The sequence below is a fragment of the Haliotis rubra genome, unplaced genomic scaffold (genome assembly GCF_003918875.1).
Source record: "Haliotis rubra isolate DU_JTF1 unplaced genomic scaffold, ASM391887v1 Scf89, whole genome shotgun sequence".
NCBI classification, from domain to species: Eukaryota; Metazoa; Mollusca; class Gastropoda; order Lepetellida; family Haliotidae; genus Haliotis; species Haliotis rubra.
This window is the reverse complement of record NW_025767623.1, coordinates 119,683-143,285: the sequence shown is the minus strand read 5'-3', so window position 1 is coordinate 143,285 and position 23,603 is coordinate 119,683. Positions and strand designations below refer to the sequence as shown.

At 38.9% G+C, this 23,603-nt stretch overlaps 1 long non-coding RNA gene across 1 annotated transcript in view; it reads left to right on the top strand.

The window, feature by feature from the left end:
• The first annotated feature begins 16,012 nt into the window (after positions 1 to 16,012).
• Positions 16,013 to 23,603, top strand: part of LOC124263583 — a 25,152-nt gene continuing 17,561 nt past the window's right edge. Inside the window, exon 1 of the long non-coding RNA XR_006894894.1 lies at positions 16,013 to 16,136. This is a non-coding gene — a long non-coding RNA (uncharacterized LOC124263583). The remainder of the gene's footprint in view (positions 16,137 to 23,603) is intronic.

The following is a 23,603-nucleotide window of genomic DNA, read 5'->3' as shown; positions in this document are numbered from 1 at the left end:
ACCTGCACCGAAACGTCGCACTCATTGCGAAAAGGAAGTTGACTATCCATAGAACTTGGTTTTCCTTCAACGACACTAAGTTCACAAATATACACAAGTCCTTTGGAAAAACAAAGTCACCCTTGAAAGCATTTTTACAAACACACTTTAGCATTACAATATTATTTACAATATATTGCTATAACAATGTTATTTACAATGTGAAACCTGAGCTAAAACAATATTATATACAAATTTAAACGCGGAACATAAGCCCAAATGTATAAAAAGGCAATTAGTTATACACATTTAAATCTCCAGTTTATGATACAAACCAGTTTATCTCGAACATCATCATGCGATGCTAGCTCACACGGGAAAACAGATCTTTCAGGTTTGCTGAATGATAATTAGAATTGACATACTGTAACTCCATCATGCACTTGAGTTTTATACCTGCCAGTTGACTGGGATCCAAATTTTCCTCAGATTGATTGCCAGATTACAGCGGCTGTAATGAGACATATTCACCACTGAATCTATTAAACTCTCCAAACAAGCACCTCACAATATTTGCCAACAGGGCACCCAAGGCGTAACTGACACTGGTAGCAAGAGATACTGCCACTAATAAGACGTGTTAGCTTGCATAACGCTGTTTTCATTTAGTTGTAACAGGTGAGGTGAGGTGAAATTGGGTTTAACGTCGTGCTTGAGAATATTTCGCTCATATGACGACGTGCATGCGTGTGTATGTGTATGTGCGGCTGCTTGTACTAGCCCAGACTGAAGCTGGTTTTATAGTGCTAGCCCACTGAGATACCATGCCGCAGTGAAGCATGAATACCCCACTCAGACACATTATACTGACTCCGAGCCGACCAGTCCTTGTTGTACCCATTAATGCCGAGCGCCAGGCAGTATGACGCGGTCGGGGAGCGAACCTGCGACCTTCCGCTCTCCGGGCGGACGCTCTAACCACTACACCACGGAGACGGTCAGTTGTAACAGTACATATACTTGTTGCATTAGCTCTGATAAAGTATGATGTGCGGAGGGATTATAATATAGTGAAATTTGAATTTGAATTTACCTATGTACAATGTGGAGCAACATGTATGTGTGAGACGATATTGTTGGTCACATGTATCTTGCTTGTCCTGGATAGGAGCGGTGGGGTAGTCTAGAGGTTAAATACACCGTTCGCTCGTCACGCTGAAGACCCGTGTTCGATTCCCTGTATGCGAATAATGTCTGAAGCCCAAACCTGGAGTCCCCCGCAGTGATATTGCTGGAATATTAGTAAAAGCGGCGTGAACTAAACTCACTCACTCACTCTTTACCTGCTCCGTGGCACTGTTAGTCACCAGACAAAAATATAAGCCGTATTTGATTGTGCAGTAAAATCCTTAGCAGCCATGTGTCGAGACACTGACTTCTGTTTGGATTTTTTTTTAAAAATCTGTACGAGAAAAGGCTGATATGACGTCAGTGTCATCCGATTTCGTTCTGACAGTAAAGATATGCAGAAAATACAATCACAAGTGACTCGTCTCAGATCAGCGTCCACTCTGAGAAATGTGTTCAAAACTCACAATTAACTAGTGATGATCTTAAGTGTTGGCAAAAGGGTAAGGGTATCCTGCCCCACCGGTGTCATCCATAATAAATACATGATCTGGTAAGTAGTGAGTGAGTGAGTTTAGTTTTACACCTTTAGTTTTACACCTTTAGTTTTACGCAACATTCCTGCTATATGGCTGCGGTCTGTAAATAATCCAGTCAGGACCAGACAATCCAGTGATCAACAGCATGAGCATAGATCTACGCAATTGGGATACGATGACATGTGTTAACCAAGTCAGCGAACCAGACCACCCGATCACGTTAGTCGCCTCTTGAGGCAAGCATGGGTTACTGAAGATCTTCACGGGCCGCACAGGCAAGTAGCGTCGTCAACAAATCCTCTTGTCTGAAATGGACCTACGATCATTTCATTTTCATTTCATTCACGTTTGATTTCAAACACCGAGATACAATTGCTTAATAAAAGAAAAAAATAAATGTTTAAGATGTGGTAAATGGAGAAGCTTTTGACCTCCCTGTCAGAGAAGGTGCCAACCTGTCCTTTTTTTATTATGGAAATAGGAATAATCTTTATTTATGAATACACAATGCCATTTAGAAAGTGGTCAGTTGTAACATATGTTATATTTGGGATTACCCTTTCTTAGTAAAGAACAGATTAAAGTACGTTTATTAGGGATTCAAACCTTCACTCTCTGAGCGTCAGGCACCTAAAATCATCAATCTAACCCATTCAGCCACAAAAAAAACCCCAAACAAACAACAACAACAACAACAACAAAATAGATAAAAAAGGACAACCAGTCATCCAGACTATGTACTTTGTGTGCCCCTCTGACAAGTAGAAATTGAAGCGAGTGAATACATGAAAACGGTTTAGAAATATTGAGCTGGAATATCTTCCATATTAATCATCAACGAGTTTTGTGATCTATTTAATGCCACAGCCATGATCTTGGCCTTACTTCGGTATATTGTTTCCTTGCAGAACGCCCACTTCAGTATCACGGTGACTTGTGATATGCCCTACCATTATCGTAACTGACTTATATACAAATTACAGCTAGAAGCCAAAACTACAAGAACACAACTTGGAATTAGTTAAAACAGATCTCTTTCTTGGCTTCTTCTAATCCGCTCATCAATATAAACACCACCTTATTATATTTTTTCTCTATCATCAACTAATCTTACTAATTGTAAATCTACAATCAATCAAATTGGTTTGTTCATCGTAACAAAACAACCAATCAATCTTCAAAGGTAAAATCGCCATTGATATCGAAACTAACAAATAAATAAACCATCTGTTAAAAGGTAAATCTGTATTATTTAGGAAAAATTCAATCTCCTTTGATGTTGGTGCAACTATGTTGGCCTTTTACTCTTGGCACAGGGGCCGTTTTCTCTGTGTTCGGAGGCCGCCTTCTCCAGCGCGGAGGCAGTTTTCTCGATTTTTGGGGGTCCGTTTTCGCTGGGGTCAGATTGTGTGGTTTGGGCCCATGTATTTCCAAACCACCGGAATCTTGTTGAAGCGTTAACAACGGACAAACAAATATAGGACTGTCGGCAAAAAAAATTCAAGTCAACAACTTTGTGCTGAATTGTTTTTTCTTACAGTGGAACCGATACAGTTCTGATAGAATCTACATTTTTACTTATTAACTTGTGGTATGTAAAATTATCTACGTTTCAAGTAGGATGTCTTCCGGAAACGAATCATGGCAAAAAAAAGAGTTATCGATAAGGGCGTTGGAGCGTCAATTGTTCACTTTAAAAGTCAATGCCTGTTATCAGCAGTATTGTGAGATAATCTTCATCTTAACTGATAAGTAGGGGGATTTTTAATAGAAACTATACATTATTAAACAAATACAGGAATACTTAAACCAATGGCATTCCCTGGCATATAAAATGATTTATCAACGGTAGGTTCATGACCGTTAATCAACGGTCGGTTTGGACAGTCTGTTTTCTGCTTCCTTTGGGAGTTCGTAGTGTTGAGCATTTAGGTAGTCTTTTCCTTAATTTTGTTCCTGTTGTTGTTAAACATTCAAATGAAGGGTTGGTATTTTGGAGCATTTAGATGAAACTGTTTAATAACTTCAGTTGCCCATTTAGTCCAGGCATTCTTGGCCAATTTAGCACTCAACTTGGACTGACTGACTGACTGAGTTTAGTTTTACGCCGCTTTTAGCAATATTCCAGCAATATCACGGCGGGGGACACCAGAAATGGGCTTAACACATTGTGCCCATGTGGGGAATCGAACCCGGGTCTTTGGCGTGACGAACTAAACTTGGAACAAATTGTCACAGAAATGTTTTCACCACAGTACATTTCTATGAGGTCCCCAGAACATCATTCCAAAAGTTCTAAGGAATCCCAGTTTGGGAAATGTGTTGAAAATGCATAGATTCAATATGGCCGCCAAATATCAATAATTTGTGATATATCTGCTCTCAGATGACACATATGAATGCTTTAGTTTTGAAACTGGGGTTTTGGGCGGCAAGGATTCATGTAAACTATGTTGTAACATGACTTGCTAAATAATTCATTCAAAAAATCCAAAATGGCAGCCAAAGTTCGCAGCAGTGTATTAAGACTACTATAATTCTAGGGTATATTCCAAAGGATTTGTTGTGCAGTTAATTTCAAAATACCAAATATGAACTTCAGATTGTCAGGAAATTTGACCAAAAATATTATCTTTAGGCTATATCTTTGAGAAATCGCATTTCCCAATCTTAAAATACACAAACGCAATATGTCCGAATATCAGCTTATTGATATACATGCGTCAGCAGTATGGATGTATATATACATGTACAATGGAATATGAATCTTAAAATACGTCTGTAACAAACAATTGATTTTGAAATGAACAGTTCTTATTGAAACGTCAATGTCAGCATTCAAACGTCATTTTCATGGTTTTCCAATAACTCAGGCAACTGGGCATTTCTGCAACTTCTACCTCGGCATTCTCTTCCTATTGTGGTGCAATGCAGACCATACTTCCTGCACATACATTTCCTTGAGATGCCATCCTCCCCCGGAGATGTATGTGCAGGAAGTATGGTCTGTTTTGCACCACAATAGGAAGAGAATGCCGAGGTAGAAGTTGCAGAAATGTTGTGTTTTCTAAATCCATTTTTAACTCATTATTGAGTACTGGCATATTTCCTGAATCCTGGAACTCTGCATTAATTATGCCATTACTTAAATCAGGACCTACAGCTGATCCTAACAAGTATAGGGGTATATCACTTTTAAATGTATCAGGAAAAATATTCACATCCATCCTATATATACGCTCAAGCTGGCTTCAGACCCGGCTATTCCACAGTGGACAATATATTTACTCTGCAAACTCTCTAAACATCTCTCAAGACCAAAGGGACGATTTTTTGTTGATTTTAGAAAGGCTTTCGATTATGTAGATCCTTAAAAGTTTTATATATGTTGTTAAAAGCAGGTTGCCATGGGAAAATGTACAATCGTCTGCATAACATGTATTCATCTGTTAGATCTTGTGTAAAAATTTAAAATTGTAAAAGTGATATGTTCTTCACTAGTTCAGGTGTACGGCAAGGATGCATTTTAAGTCAGCCTCTTGGTATTTTTTTTTTAACGAACAGAAATTCATAATAAACGTTAATATGGTGTTTTTATATATCCAGATATTCAGGATATCATGATGTTATTATTTGCAGATGATGTTAATATACTGAGTCAAAAAAGAAACTTCACATTCTTTCGTCAGGGAACTATAAAAGAACAAGAGATGGTAACATGGTGAAATTGTTATTATTTCAATGCTGAGATCTGTGTGATGTACTCGATACACTGACAGTGCCATAATCTGTTCCATTAGGCTACACCGCCGTTCCAAAACATGGGTATACAGAATGTCAAGTCACAAGAATAGAAATGCGAAATTTCTCAGTTCAATATCGTGTATGGCCGCCCCGCGCATTCACCAAACACCGTCTCCTCGTCGAGTGCCTGATGCTTGTGAACACGTGGTTGGGGATTTTGCGCAATTGCTCTTGCAAGGCAGCGCCAAGTTCCTGCAAATTCTGAGGTTGGTTCCTAAGACCACGAAGCCTTCTCCCAAGTGCATCCCAAACGTGCTCTATTGGATTGAGGTCAGGGTACCTCGATGGCCAGTCCATGACGTTGATTCCAGCGTTTTGAAGGAAATTTCGTGTCAACATCGCAGTATGCGGCCGAGCATTATCATGCTGGAACTGTACACCTGGGCCACTATCCGCCATGAAAGGAACGAGTTCAGAGGTGAGCACCTGGTCGCGGTAAGCAGCAGCTGTGAGGTTTCCACGGATGACCAGAAGTCGGGAACGGTTGTTCCCATAGAAAGCATCCCACACCATGCAACTTCCGCCCCCGAATCTGTCGACTTCCTGTACACAACATTGGGCATACCGTTCACGACGTCGTCTCCAGACTCTATGCCTGCCGTCCGTGAATCTGAGGGTAAAGCTGGATTCATCGGTGAAGACGACTCGATTCCAGTCTCTCTGGGTCCAACGGAGGTGGCGTTGGGCCCACAGCAGACGTTGACGTTGATGAAAAGGCGTTAATATTGGCCCACGATATGGACGTCGAGAATAGAGATTGGCAGCCCGCAACCGATTTCGAATGGTCTGTGAGGACAGACGACCTCTAAACATCTCAGCCCTGGTTCGTGTAGCCGGCAGAAATCTGTCACGTAGGTGACGTAGGACGATTTGACGGTCTTCTGCTCGTGACGTCACACGTGGACGACCCGACCTTGGGCGATCAGCAGTGGTGCCAGTTTGTTGTAGACGACCTCGCAAGTCATACACAGTGCGACGGCTGCATCCCATTGCTCTTGCGACGTCAATAACTGATCTTCCCGCTTGCAACATGCCAACGGCACGTTCACGTTGCACATTTGACAATCGTGGCATTTCAAGTACCGTTAGAACTGTGAAATGGCGATGTTTTAAAAAAGGAAGAAAAATGGTACTATGGAAATGTTAAACTGAAATGTGTTTGATGTAATGAATACCTTGGTTTTGATATTTTCCTCAAGATTAAATTGGTCAACAGCGTGTAAAAGCTTGGCAACACAGGCATCTAAGACAGCTACTCTGTTTATAATTTATTCAAAACTAAATCTTTTATTTCTTTCCAAAATGCTTGGACCATCTTTGATTGTAAACTAATGACTATTCATTTATATGGATCAGACATTTGGGGTATGACTCATTTCCATTGCATAGAAAAGGTACCAACTGCATTTTAAAAAACAATTTCTAAATCTAGGTAGATTTGCTTCAAATAAGGCTATATACGGAGAAACTGGTAGATGTAATATGTTTGAGTTCAGCAGATTAAGAGCAGTTAAATATTGGTTAAAGGTGGTAAAATGCATTATTTAAGGTATCTTAAACAGTGTTATACTTTTTTGAAATCACAAGATGATATTGGTAAAGTTAACTGGGTGTCTAATGTTAGACTATTACTCTTTTCTACTGGATTTTCCTATGTATGGCGCCCAAGAGGTTGGCAATGAAGATTGTTTTATATCGCTTTTCAAACAGCGCCTATGTGATATTTTCATTCAAGGGTGGTCTCTGTCCATTAGTATTTCTAGATATTTAGAATATTGTGCCTCTCATAAGCATTTGCTAGAACCAGAATTGTATATTTGAATTTTCATGATAAATCTTTGATAAGAGCTTTATGTAAACTACGAATTGGTTTTCATGTTTTCTGTGTAAATAGGGCACGTAAACATGGTATTTCTACAGAATATAAAAGTGATTTGATCTGTTCTAATTGTACTACAGGCGCTATAGAGGATGAGTTCCATGTCATGTTTGTGTGTACCAAGTAACTAAGTTTGCGAAAATAGTATATGCCATTTCTTTCAAATACTGTAATAGACAAACATTCACTGTCAAATTTGTTAAATTCTAAGAATATTATGACTGTTAAGTCTGTAGTATTTTATCTCAAACATATTTTCTCTGTGCGTAGCCATAAATGTAACCACGTATGTAACCATATGTTGACGTGACTTGCATAGTATTTTGTAACAACAACAATTGTAACGTAGGCCTTAAGGCCAGAATTACCGAATAAACTGAATCTGAATCTGAATCCTTCTTGGAACTGCAGCAATCACAAACCGCAGTTCTGGTGGTGCTGGTGTCTGATTTGCTTGTATTGGCATACACCTTCCATCCACAATGTGCCGAGCCCAGTTCTCCGGTTTCAGGCTGAGATGTTTTCCCTCACATACGGGACCAAGTTTCAGTTGAATTTAAAGTGTTCAAGGTCGCATACTTAAAATTGTTTGAATTTTGATTTGGGAAATTGGTAAGAAGTGGTCGGGAATGAATTACGGGATGGTTCAGTTGGTACTTGTTTTGGTTATTTGTATGTTTTTTGTTTGCATTTAAAAGTTAGCACTATCTGGTCATATGGGATTATATGCGAAGTAAAAGTCCAGTTTTGATAAGAATTATACCTAAGTCCTGAATGTTTGAGTGTTATTTAGTGGGCTTAGAAGTGTTTGTAGTGTTAGGTGTGCGTTTGTGTCCAGTGAACTCTGGAGTACCATTCCGTGTTGTTGGTAGTGTATGCAGTGTGGTAGGACGTACTCGGGCGTTTCTGTTTCGTTGCAGTGTGTGAACATTTGTCTGTTTGGAATTTAATTTTGCATGGCCTGTATGTAATTTGGCTATTGTCCTGCAAATATTTCTAAATTTATGGTAGTTTTTAATGTTTTGAAGTATCTTTTAAGTGTTTGTATTTAATAGATTGTTTAGTTATCATTTCGAATTTGGGTAGTAACTTTGCCACTTTTGGAAGATTTTGTTTAGGATAATACTTTTTTAAATAGATAATATTAGATTATTTAAAAAACGAAATCAAACACTTATGAAAGAACACATATTAAAGTCACATCGTTCAAATTCATCGTTGTTCACTGTTCCCAAACACCAAGTAAGGGGGTGTTCTCAATCTCCCAGTATTTGGGACCGTAGAACAACACAGGGATTAAGTAGCGGGTGGGTCTTGTTATTGCAAAAGGGGCGGCAGGTTTCCCAATGTAAGCTTATCATGGTTTATCACCATCACCAAAAACAGTACAAATTGAACCAGACATGACATATGAGAAATGCATTTTATTTTCATAACATTAAGAAATGGTTTTGCTTTGCTGTCTGACTTCTTTTTCAGGTTGATCATAAACTTGTCTACAGCTATTCTGTCATGGTCAGGCAAATGTCAGGCTATTAGCTTGTTCGAGGAATGTATCCATCAATATCCACATAAAGGAACGATATGACATTCATCTGCAGCTGACAAACAATCCCGCTCCATGTGATGTGTATTTTAACAGTCTAATATACGAAAAGGTGATATGGCTCGTTTCAGGTTTTTCACATTGGTGTAGAATCTGATTGGTCACCCAAGATAGCACACCTGGCAACTAATTGCATGATGTCCGCCATTCTTTGAAAGTAAATTAGTTAGCCAACAATGAACAATCATTCAATGTATTGGCTGTTAATCTATAGAAGGAATGGCGTTGTTTGTACACAGGCACTTTACGACAGGGTGTATTCAGTATACATTAGTAAATCTACATACATAAACACTACCCTTTGACAAATCCGCTGTGCAAGATAAAAGTAATTAATCAATCATTCAGCGTGTTATCGGTTAATCCTTTGATCAATGTTTGTTTTGTAACTCAGCTGATAATTTCTGAGGATAATTCCTAAAGAAGTTGTTCTTGTCCTTGTGAACAGCACGTGCAGCATGAGTTGCATGGAAAACATGGAGAACACCGTACCATCTCCGAGATCAGGTTGCGTTTTAGAGACCATTCCCTGGGTTCCATTCTGAGTTTGGGAAGTAATGCCTTTACTCAGGTAAAGTTGGAGATGTTGTCAAAAATATACAACCAAAACATTAAATGTGATTACAGTTATCTGTTCCTGCGAAGGAAAATTCCAAAGTGACGTTTGTTTTGCTGCTAAGTACATGTTTCTCCTTCCACGTTTCCAACACAAACCGCTTTGTCTGACGTCACAACTCCATCACACGTGATAACTTCCCATGGAATTGTATTAGATCTATCATTGCCGACACCTATTTTGCTATCGTGTTTTTTACGATTGAGCCTGATTTATTTTCAAGAGCTGATTACATTCGCTGAGTGTTGTGACAACTGAAAACCTACATGTTGAAGGAAAGTCACCTATTCTGTCACTTCATTTTAGTGAGTGACTGAGTGAGTTAATATTTATCGTCACATCGGCAATATTTCAGCCATATTGTGACGAGAACATTTTATAATTATATTAAAAATGAATAAAGTTAGAAATTAAAAAACCTGTTGACGAAGAACAGTAAAACAACTAGTGTATCACAGATATCCATTTAAAACTAGCAATTAAATCTAAAATATTGGAACTAGAAATGACAATACAATATAAAAACGGGCTGTAGATTGCTAACTACTGAAGGTAGATCACCATACTAGGGACCATGGGGACTTACAGTACATTTGCTTCCTGCATGGACCCTAGCTGGATTTATACCATCCCTTCAGCCGTTAGCAAGTTTAGACAAATTAGCCATAAGTTAAAAGAACACATATTCTACGATTAAAACTAATGGTAAGTTTAAATTTAGCTTGAATGTTTTAGGACTTATGTACCCCCACAGGAGGACAATAATTTTACAATGCTTCAACCCCCTGTGAGGATACAGCCACTAACAATCTCAGCTGCTCAACTAAACTACCAATTTTAAAATATTTATCTATTTACAATTCATTCAACAAATCTAACTCTTTTAAAAATGCAATAACTAAATGAGAACTGATATTATTAAAAAGATCCTTCATCGTTCGTGATTTGAAATAGTTATCCCTTGTGATGGAATATTCAATACAGTCAGGCAGGACATGCTTGACCGTGATTCTCTCATCACAAGGGATACAAAACGGAGGATCCTCACCTTTCAATAGGTACTCATGCGTATACCTTGTATGGCCAATACGACATCGTCGTATGATGACCTCTTCAAATCTGGACTGACAACCCAAGTAGGTGTAACCAATGTAAGGTTTTATTGCATGTAATTTATTGATACCTACCTGGGCGTCCCACTTCTTTTGCATCAGATCATGGATGTAAGTTCTAATGTTTGCTTTGTAATCAGAGCATGGGATCAGAAGTGTTGTCACAGATTTGTTGAGTGCTGCCTTTGCAGCAAGATCAGCCATTGTATTCCCAGAAATGCCAACGTGGCTGGGTAACCAACAGAGGACGATGTCGCATTGGCCAGTAGCAAGCTCATTATACAATTCAATAATTTCTAATAAAAGTGGATGTTTACAAGAAAGGTTGTTAATAGCCTGAAGACAAGAAAGAGAATCGGAAAAGATGATGTATTGCTTATATTTACGATATTTTTTAATATATTTAAGAGCTGTTAATATGGCGTTAGCTTCAGCTGTGAAAATAGAGCTGTTATTTGGTAGTCGAGAAGAAATTGTTCGGGATCCAATGACAGTTGCACATGCCACCGCGCCACCATCCTTGGACCCATCTGTAAATAGGGATTTGTAAGTATTATATTTATTTTTTAATTGATTATATTCTTGTTTATATTGTAATTCATTAGTTTCAGATTTCTTAAACTTTGTCAGAGTTAGGTCAACTTCAGGCCTCACCAGTTGCCAAGGAGGAGAAGAAAGAAGACGGGAAGGAGCTATATTTTCCAGCTCAATGCCGGCAGCAGACAGGAATGGTTTAATTCTGTGCCCAAGAGGCGGAACAAGAGAAGGCTTTTGTTGTATAAATCCTCCTATATAGGGATTGAAAACACAGTTAAATGCAGGGTTAGACTCGCTAGAATATAGTTTAGAAATGTATTGTAAAGATAATTTTATACGACGTTGTGTAAGAGAGGGCTCATCTGCTTCAACATATAGACTATCAATAGGAGAGGTTCTAAAGGACCCAAGACAAAGTCTTAAGCCTTGGTGGTGGACAGAATCAAGTAGTTTTAGGTTGCTTTTGCAGGCTCCACCATATACGATGGAGCCAAAATCAAGTTTCGAGCGGACCAATGATCGATATAGGTGGAGGAGCGTAGCTTGATCCCCTCCCCACTTTTAGTTGGATACAACTTTCAACAAATCGAGTGCCTTCAGGCATTTGGCTTTAAGTGATTTAATATGCGGCAAAAAGGTTAAATGGGAGTCGAAAATTAGACCCAAGAATTTGGCCTCCTTAACAACTTTGATGGGAGTGCCATTTAAAGATAGTTCTGGATCCTGATGGGGCTTATATTTTCTACAAAAGTGTAGACAATTAGTTTTGGACTTGGAAAACTTAAAGCCGTTTTCAAGACACCATTTATTTATTTTATTTAAACACAACTGTAATTGCCGTTCAATAGTATGCATATTTTTACCACGACAAGAAATGTTAAAATCATCCACAAAAAGTGATCCATCAATGGAATCGTTTAAAACCTTGGATAAACTGTTAATCTTGATACTAAATAAAGTGACAGACAAAATACTGCCTTGAGGGACACCCTGATCCTGAATGTAATGATCAGACAGGGTTGAACCCACTCGGACTTGAAATTGTCTGTCTTTCAAAACCGTGATATAAAAAGAGGCAAACGGCCTCTCAAAACAAAAGTCATGTAAATCCTTCAAAATGCCATGCTTCCAGGTCGTATCATAAGCTTTCTCAAGATCAAAGAAAATTGATACAGCATGTTGTTTACTTACTATAGCATTCTTAACAAAGGATTCCTAGCGTACCAAATGATCAATGGTACTACGATTTTTCCTGAAACCACATTGAATATTGGTAATAAGGTTATTGGTTTCAAGATACCAAGTTAATCTATTATTCACCATACGTTCAATGGTTTTACAAACACAGCTAGTTAGAGAGATCGGTCTGTAATTAGACGGATCTGTATGATCCTTACCAGGTTTTGGTATTGGGACTACAATGGCATTACGCCATGAAGGAGGAAATTCCCCAGACGTCCATATTTTGTCAAATATATCTAAAATTGTCATCAGACATGGTTCCGGTAAGTGTTTCAATAGCTGGTAATGTATATTATCATCACCCGCTGCAGTGTCATGAGCTTGCTCAAGAGCAGTATGTAGCTCATGTAATGAAAACACTTCATTATAATCTTATTTGATTCGAAATTAAGTTTGGTCTTTTCCTTTTGTTTCTGATATCTCTGAAACTCAGGGACATAATTTGCCGATGATGAATTTTTGGCAAGGGTTTCTCCAATTTTATTTGCAATGTCAGATTTATCAGTTATCAAGTTAACACCATCTTTAAGATGGTGTACAGCTGAATTTGAACCTTTGCCTTTTATTCGCTGAACCATGTTCCAAACCTGAGACATTGGCGTGCGCGAATTGATTTTGGAGACATAATTTCTCCAAGATTGTCGTTTGTTTTGTTTAAAGGTACGACGCGCCTTTGCATTGAGTATTTTAAATTTATTTAAGTTATGGACAGTTGGATGATGGCGGAAATAACGCTCTGCCTTTTTCCTCGCTTTTCTGGCTTGTCTACAGTCTGTATTAAACCATGGTTTCCGTACGTGTGGAGTTGTAGAGGATTTCGGTATACACTTATCAGCTATTTCCTTTAAAACGTCAGCAAAAATCTGAATGGGATCAGGTACGTCACTGAAGCATTCAGGTCGTAATTTCGATTTAAATATAGTTTGAAATAAAGGCCAGTCAGCCTTCGAAAAATGCCATCGTGTATATGATGGAGAATCAGATGGAGTTATTTCTGAAAGAATAGTTGGGAAGTGGTCACTTCCACAGAGGTCACTATGGACAGACCAACCAAATTCATTTAGGAGGTCAGAGTCTGCAAGAGACAGATCTAGAGAAGAATAGGTTCCGGTTGCAGGATGCAGGTAAGTGCTTGAATCATCATTGTATATACATAGGTCATTATTGGAGATAAAATCTTCCAGTATTTTACCTTTAGTATTGGTGTTATTACTGCCCCAGAGTGGGTTGTGGCCATTGAAGTCGCCCATGATAATACAGGGCTTCGGTAGTTGATCATAGAGAGACTGAAGATCAGCCTGTTGAAGTGCTGACGAAGGGGGGATATATAGAGAACATAAAGTAAAAGCAACACCCAGAGTGAGCCGTATTGCTACAGTTTGAAGATTAGTTTTGAGTGTAACAGGGCTGTGAATAATATCTTGTCGCACAAGGATAGAAGATCCTCCACTGGCTCGATCACCTGGAGGAGAAAAACAATGATAGGCTTTAAACTGACGTAAGGTAAAATTGTCTGTCAGTTTCAGGTATGTTTCCTGCAGACAAAATACCGATGGTGTTATATCTTGGATTAATAGCTGAATTTCATGCAAATTAGTTCGCAGTCCTCTACAGTTCCACTGCACGATGTTGGTAGAACAAACTATCTTTTGGGTGGGTTAATAGGGGATCTACCCCTCACCTTTTTCGAGGGCGACAAGCTATGTTCCCTGGGATGGAAGTTTTCTAACACTTCCATGTCCTCAAGCGATCCATATTTATTGTACAATTTGACTGGATTATCTGAACCCTTCGGGGGTCTTCCACTCTTTTTTGAAGATTCTGTTCTTGAGTCGGTTTTACTTTGAACAGTATTCTTCGAGCTTGTTTTTGCTTGAGACTTTTGAGTTGACTGAGACAAAGATTGTTCTCCGGATACAGATGAAATCTGACTGCAGGGCTCTGATGGACCTTTAGTGAGTGAGTGAGTGTTGATAGAAGAGGTCGAGGTCTGAGTAGACTGTTCAGGTGCAACAAACTGAGCATTAGTAGTTTTAACCCATGTCAAATCTGTTTGGCAATGTATCGACGAGGTGGTTACTTTTGACATGTTTTCAGAATGTGTTCTGACGACTGATGCATATGATTCAGTCGGTGCTGCAGAGTCCACAAGTTTTTTGGCATCAGCAAAACTGATGTCCTGGTTGAATTTAATTTTATTGATTGCCATTTGTTTCCTCCAGATTGGACAGTCTTTGGAGAAAGAAGAATGATTTCCTGAACAATTTGTACACTTTTTAAGGTCACTGGTGCAGTCTTCTGTGACATGAGTAGTCTCACTACAGTGGGCACATGTTATGGGCTTTGTACAAGTATTAACTCCATTAACTTCATTTTAAGTCTAGTAATTGTCATTAGTGTCAGTATTAGTATAGTAGTCCGCATGGTTCCTAGTATGGTGATCTACCTTCAGTTGTTGGCGATCTATAGCCCGTCTTTTATACTGCATTGTCTTCTTTAATTGGAATGTTTTAGCTTTGCTCGCTAGTTTTATATTCATAGCTGTGATTCTCTAGTATTTTTACTGTCCATAGTCGACAGATTATTTTCACTTTGTATCGTATAAATTGTTTTCGTCACGATATGGCTGGGATATTGCCGATGTGACGTTAAATATTAACTCACTCACTCACTTTCTGTATTTGAGAGGTGAAAGTGTCCATTAACATTCTGTCAGTGTCCATGCCATTCCGCACTTGCAGAAAGATAACTGAAGGCTAAATTACCAATGTAAAAAACGTCTCAAAGTAGATATTTTAAAAAAATGACAGCCGATGTTAACACATGTTTTCTAGCGAAAGTTTTGTTTTCTTTCAAATATCCGGGGAGGGGTAGCCTGGATGTATGTGGAAGATAATTTAGCAATTGAGAGGAAAAGGCAAGGGGAAAGCATAAGCATTCAATATAAACAGAAAAGCATTGAAACATAGTGAGACGTTTTAATTGCATAACAGATAAATTCAAACATATATCATGATAGCACTGTACACATCTGTGTAGATATTTAAGGAATCATGCATAAATCATATTGACAATTTATCTTATGCCTGCAAAAGTATGCCGATAGTTTCCGACTGACATAAAAAACTGGCTAAAGTACTGGTAAACGCAACCGAAGTTGCGCTGGGAACGAACCAAGTCACTGTGTGCGTTGGAGCATGACGAGGCACAACCTAATTACAACAATTATTAGAGAAAGAAAGCGAGTGACCTATCCCTGCTGTAGATTATCCCTGATTAAATGCAGCTCTTCCCAGCAGCACGACCATGAAGGTGACACAAAATGACCGAAGCCATCATAAAGTAATTAAGATCCAATAAAAACAATACCTGTACACCGGCGAATATCATGCATAAGCAGTCATGTGAATTTAAATAAACCTTTCAATGACAAGAACACAATGTCACAAAATGTAGAAACATATGGTCATATGTTTAAGATGGGTCTGATTGATCACACCACTGTTATTTTCCTGCAAGATCACATCTAAAGAGACTTCATCCCGTAATTACAAATTGAAGTTTCGACCTCCAATTTTAGCTTAACATGGGTCCTCCTTTGGTCAAAAGTTTGTTCCCTCCGAAATGCGTGGGTCACGGGTTGCACACGAGTGACCAACGCGACTCACATCCGTGTGCAACGCGTGGCCAACGGGTTCCACATGAGAGACTCACACGGGTTGCGTCACGCGTTACGGACGCGTGTAAAGGGAATGAACTTTTAGGCAGTAGTGTATAGCCTAAAGAGCTTATTTCTTAACAATCTAAAGTTCATATTTGGTATTTTGAAATTAACTTCACACCAAGTCTTTTGGAATATACCCTAGAATCATGGTAGAGTCTACGTACACTGTTTGCGAATTTGATATGACGCACATGTCATGTTTTAATGCCATAAAATCATGTGATTTTTGCCGGCCATTTTGGAATTTTTTGAATGAATTATTATGCAAGTCATGTTACAATATATTTCACATGAATCCTTGCCCCCAAAAGTCCCAGTTTCAAAACTAAATCATTCATATGTGTCTTCTGAGAGCAGATATATAATAAATTATTGATATTTGGCGGCCATATTGAATATATGCATTTTCAACCAATTTTTAAACAGTTCCATCTAAATGCTCCAAAAATACGAACCCTTCCATTTGAATGTTTAACAACAATAGGAACAAAATGAAGGAAAAGACCACCTAAATGCTCAACACTACGAACTCCCAAAGGTAGCAGAAAACAGACTGTCCAAACCGACCATTGATCAACGGTCATGAACCTACCGTTCATAAATCATTTTATATGCCAGGGAATGCGATTGGTTTATGTATTCATGTATTAGTTTAATAATGTTTAGTTTGTATTAAAAAATCCCCATAACTATCACTTAAGATGAAGATTATCTCACAATATTGCTCAAAACAGGCACTGAGTGAACAATGGACGCTCCTACAATGTGGTGAAAACATTTCTGTTGCAATTTGTTCCAAGTCAAAGGTTACTGTGGACTAATTGCTGTAAGTATTTCTCTTGCATTGTTTTACCTTTCACAATTTAGGACACAACTATCAATGCATGTCCATGTTTGATATTAAGTTTTATTTTAGTTTAATAATACTAGAAGATAAAGGCAGCACAAATATTGACTAGCATAGCAATAACACTTCATTTTTGGTGAAGATGCCAAGGCGATGAAGTACGACACGGTGAATAACAATATAGTACCGAGAATATTTGGAAAGGAAATCAACAAGACGCCTTTTTCGAGATACAGAAAAATACATTCTATCAAATAATGTATAATGAAAAGTAAGTCAATAGAAATGGATTTCCAGATACCGAAATACCACATTCAGGCATAAAGACTTCGTTAATGGATACTGCGAATGGAGAGGTCTCGAGGCTGATTAGCTTTCTGGAGAACTCAATGAACACGGATCAGTGTCGTATCGGAATATCAACAAGGATTGTAATGAGACTGGTGATTTGTGAAACACCACAGCAGAACACGTGGAATACACAACAAAGGAGGGACACCGAGAAATGTTTTACCTGAGTGCTATGTTAGGTGCAGAACTTTCAGTATGATGTTCTGGAAGGCACGACGTATAATCCCGTATAAAGGATAAAAAGAAGTTGTTTTCCACAATAAACGTGTCATGCATCCATGTTCGTCCAAATTCTAAATGCCTATAATCCCGTTTAAAGAATAAAAAGAAGATATTATCCATAAAACGTGCCACGTATTCAAGTATTAGATGATGAGCAATGTACTATTCGAAAACAAGGCAGAAATGCTTAATATAAAGATTTGCTTGACAGACTTTAAAATGAAGTTGATCTATGCTACGGCAATATGGACATTCTGCATATGAGTACTTCTGTATTTGTGAAAGATGAAATATTGAGATAATCAAGACATCTCTCCTCAAAAGAAATGGTTGACATGATAATACCAGGAATGCCAGGTGTTTCAAAAGGGCCCAATGAGATACTAACGGGATGATGCCAGCAGTATCTTCCTATGTGTTGGAGCACCTGATGTGATTGTAAAATGTGTTCCCACACAGAGACCAGTAAAAGAGGAAATGATGCCATTAAACAACATTGGCCACTAATATTCCCTGACGATAACAGTGCGTAGATTATGCATGTGTAGGTTACATCGAAATTCATCATACACCCACAAACGCGCACGCATGCACTCATTCACATGCATATATTTAGCTTGAATTTTTTTCTGAGTTTTGTATCTGTTTATCATTAGCAGTCCACACACATCAGTATCTGAATAATTATTTTTATTCACAGTGTACAATAACTCTTGTATCTTAATGCAAAATCAGAGAATGTGTTTGTTTGCTTTTTATGCTATTTTTATGGTGAAATACTCGATATCCCCACGCGAGATAAAATTGCTTGTCTGATAACAAGCAGAACCCATAGCAGACCGTTATATATATATATATATCTAAATGGCGATATCGCAACTGTTTGGCATTTCGCTTTTTGGAAATGGAATGTGGAAGAGATATTTTCAGTTGTTAACAAAAATAGTTTCATGAACAGTCAATCATGAGAACACTGACGGTTAAAATATATATAAAAGGACGATATCGTGAAAGGCAGTGTAAGAAGTAAGGCTCGTCCGACCGACCGAGACGGGCTACATTTCTGACGGATGGTCTAAATTTACAGCTAGCCAGTCCGATGGTTTGGTAAATTGTTAGATGTTCCATACATCTGAGTAAATTCACCATATTTGGTCTGGTTAAATCCATTTTTGGCTGGTAACCTTTGTAGTTACCAGCCCTGATGTGTGGCTGGAATTGTGGCTTATTTCATACACTGGAAAAGGCTGCATATTCAATTGTTTTTGCAACATTTCATTTCTTCCTGTTCTACCGCATGGAACATGTTTTCAGTTGTTAGCTAAGACAACTGTAAAAACAGCAACATGACTAAGTGGTGTTTTGTCACTCTTGGGAATATGTTCCTAATTTTAATAGCGTGCCTCACTTTCGATGTGGCTACTTGTCAACTGCCAGCTACGTCTACCTACAGTTCGGTAGTCTTCAAGAACATAGGCATCAAGTTATGCCAAAACAAATGTATACAAATCGGCTTCTGTCGAGCTCTTGTATACACTATTCCGACTCTCACTTGTCAACTATCAGAAATGGACCATGATACTATTGCGAATGAGACACAGCACTTCGTTGGAGGAAAGGACCTAGCAAATGTAAGTTGCTCTGTGTTGTTTGTGTTGAACTTTGCCTTTCCTCATTGTGGCTGTCATTATCTCTACGCATATGCAAAAGGAAGGAGACTTTCATGTGAAGGTTAACATTCGCTTACATCAATTGGAAACATTCCATTCTGTCCCAGGAAGCTGTCACCCACAGTCAGACTGAGAGTCAAGTGGCAAGACCTAAAACGTAATTTTATGCTACATCAGTTTTTCAATGACAGAACTTGCGCATTTGAAAACAGAATTGGAATTATCGTACTCTGTCATAGCAATTTGTGATGTAAAATCTGCCTGTCCTACATGACTAGTTTGTAGTTGTTCCAAGACCCCTTAAAACAAAATTTATATGCTACATCTGTTGTTCGACCACCTAATATAAATAACATCAGGGGCGGATACAGCTTTTTGGGGGTTGGGGGGTGGGGTGCACACTATTGAGAAAAGGAGGTGTGCACACTTCATTTTCACACTAGTTTCAATGGTCAATTAACAAACTTTCAGCACAAAAGGGGGGAGTGGGGTGGGTATCCCTGCACCCCCTTCTGGGTCCGCCTATGGACATATCAAATAATGGCACATAGGAGACCTAGACGTCAACTGTGGAAAAGGTGTGCCCCATAATGTATCTGTATTATCAACTTTACACGTGATTTTCCAAACACGAAGACGTGTATAATATAATTTCCATTTGCCGTCACACCTCTCCCACTTCTTCACACGTAACAGTCAGCCGAGTGCCCTGCCAAAACAGAGGATATTATATGATCTGAGCCCGGTAAATTGAGTCCCCTAGTACTGCTAAATCTCAGCACTGATTTTTACACCCACCACGAGAAGCTTCTCCATGTCATCAGCAAGTAGGAACTGAAGGCAGTGACCGGAAGTAATTCATTTCCCATTTGACAGGCCCGGCTGACAGCAAAATATCAGACAGAGTGGATCTGACCTACGGTTTCAAACAGGTGTCCCACATCCAGTCCTCTGTCTCCTACACACGCGTCCTTCACATAACAAGTATTCCTTTGCAAATGGCATCTATATTGCTGATCCGTATGAATCTTGTAATCTGTCTGATCATTCAGCCTAGCAAACCAGCTGTCCGACAGCTCTCCCCTTTTCATGGGTCCTAAATTATATGACGCACAGAAAAAGCACCCAAAACAGCATATATATGGTAAAAGTGTTTTCATTGTTACGAACGTAGTACACGGCAGGTATCCCTTACACTGGTGTAAGTGGAATATCATGAACATCATGATTTTGCTGAATCGCACATGCATGTTGTGTCGTAACAATGTAACTTGCAGTCGACTGAAATTGCCAGTGGGTAACCTGTGAAAGGCAGATATCACAATGCCAGGATTATCAGCAGCGGAGCGGGAACGAGCCTTTTTCATGTGACAGATGGGAACTTCAAACATGCCAGGTTGAGCATGCACTCGTGGGTGGACATGGCGCATCTATTGTGGAATAATAATGATAATGCTAATTGTGTGCGCCTAGAATCCAACACGATGCTGCTCCCTGGCGTTACATTATATCCCTGACGGAATCGTACTTCCAAAGTAGCTACTAAGCGCTTCGCATGACCGTATAGGTCCGTACTTCTCAGGTACCCATTTTGAACAGCTGGGTGGACTGAGTGCAATGTGGACGAAGTGCCTTGCCCAGGGACACAACACAGTATGACACCCAGGTGACAAATTTTGGTGCTCCTCTGTGCCTATTGTTAGTATCCACATAAAAAGCATAATGATATCACAAGCATCTGTAGTAGAATGTGTACACATATTGGCTTGAGATATAAAGATATGGATTTTTTAATAAGATCAAGACATGTGTCCTACTTGCTGCTGTTTTAGGTCCGAGCTGGCTCCTGTCAGTTGACTACTTGTCCAAACATGAGGTGTCTGGAGACTCGAACTGGCAAAACTGAATGTGTGAAAGGTAAATGTGCAGCATGTGAAATCCGATTTGCTAAAATCGATCGTCGGCATCTCAACTCATTCATTCACAACTTACAACCAGTCACACAATGTCTATTTAAAAATAAATCTAATTGTACTCAATGATCCCGTTTTCCTGACTAGACTTTGCATGTGTGACTGATAGATTCACGTGGTATGACCACAGTTCACTACTTAATAGTGTTTCATGAATAACGCTTGTGATGTTGTTGGGATAGCAGATTGGTGTCATACTCATTCTTACTTTAGCAGCGGGAATCACCCTGCAGATGACACCCTTACCTTGACTGAGAGTGTTTGTCTCGTGTAATTAATAAAGTTGATATTTATATAGCGCCTGTTCCAACAAATTGCGCAGAGGCGCTCAGGCAAAGGCACTGCCAAAAAGCTGTGCTGTTAGCGTTTGCCTAAACTGGTCGAGTTCGCATATGTCCTGGATTTTGTTTTGGGGATTGTTCCACAGTATGGCTCCTGCTTTGGAAAAAGATCTGTCACCATAGGTCTTTCTTCTTGTAGGTGGTATCTCCACATTTCGTGAGCCCACCTGGGGATGTAATGGGAGATAAGCTCACTAATGTAGGGTGGAGCTAGATCATGCAGGGACTTGAACACGATGACGAGGATCTTGAACACAATTCTTTGTCAAATCCGTAACCAGTTATATCGCATTGAACTAGGCTTATATGGTCCTAACGTCTGATTCTAGTGATTAATCTAGCTGCACGGTTTTGCATTTGCAGTCAAGGCATGCGACCTCGGTTCAGGTGGAAAGACGAATATGATTATTAACGGAATACATTTTGCTCAGGATGGAATATACTGCAGTATATCATCCAAATAGTGAGTGAGAGTTTGTTGAGCGGGTTTAATACCGCTTTGGACAGTATTATACGTCACAGTGTGTCCATCTTATGAGAGAGGAATGCCTGAAGTAATGGACATTAATTACATTGCTGAGACTCACGAAGCCTGTATGTTTATATCATCTGATGAGAATGTGTGTTGGACAATTTGTTTGCAAGGCGATTGACGCACTGCATGGCTAAAGAATCGTTTAGTGATATCTGTAAGGATCACATTACAGGTGATAATACAACTCACTATGCACTCTGGAATACCTGTACTCGACTGTTTGCGCCTGTCTATGTTGTACCAATTTTTCTCACCACAAACGAAGGAAATGTTGACTAAACACACATTCCTAATCGCTCCTTATTTCTGTGAAAACACTTTAGAAACGTCTTCTGTGGTTTGAGCATTTCGTTTCATTGGTTCCTTTAAGAGAACTGTGATAAAGTCAAATTCTAACGTGTATTGCATATCGTTTCAGCTGGACACAACTGTGTAGGCTTTGTTCCTCAAGTGGTACACAATAAACAGATATGATAAAAATGTTTAAGTCCTATTGTTTTCCTTTCTGATATTGGTTTTGATTCGTTCGTTCATTCACTCATTTATAAGTTTGAACACAAAGGAAATGATATTTAATGCTTCACACGTATGTTTCCTCGATGAAGCAAATTGTATTAATGGCACATGGATTGATTGGATTTGTGTTTGTCAAATTGTTTTAGGAAGAGAACACAACGTTTTCTGTTAAAACTGACCTATCATTTAACTCCACTGAAACAAGCACGGTCTGTAAATGGAGAATCAACAGAGCATCTCTAACAGCACTATGTTTACATGTTCCTTTGGAAAGAAATGCATAAATGACATAGTATATCAAATATCATTTTAGTGATAATGGAAACTTATGACGTCAACCTATTGAAGTATTTCTTTTTCCGTTCAGCACAAAGAATTCTACTTGAGACACGTGTTTGTTATCACATGGGAAACTCCTTTAGTGACTTATTGATATATCACATACATGGTTCCAGTCTTTTCATAAAAGTCAAAAGTTAAAAGAACTTGGTGTTTTAGATCTATTGCAGTCTTAATGAAGAACATATTCTGCTGTGTGATTAAAACCACAGGGAGATTTATCTGATGGACTTTCTCTTTAGTTGGTACAAATATGTAACGAAATTGTGCTTTGCAGGAATAGGTGATACTTATTCCCGAGGTAATTTTCAGTTGTGGGAATACTAGATAATTCTTAGAGGTATTTAGAATCTGACTCATATCTCTTCACCTGTGCGCAAATACCACCGAGGCACCAAGTAAAACCATCGCACGTTATATTTAGTGTCATTTAATGATATTGTGACCTCTGAATTGCTCTATGCGCTGAGAACCCGATGACGTCAGTGTTCAAAATTTACTGTCAGATAGGGATGACACTAAGTGGCAAACAAGGGCAAACAACATCGTCAACAAATGCTCAAGTCTTTCCATTTCATTTCAAACACGACGTATTAGCAATTGAAGAAAACTATATACATCGGGATTTAACTGTAATTTAGAT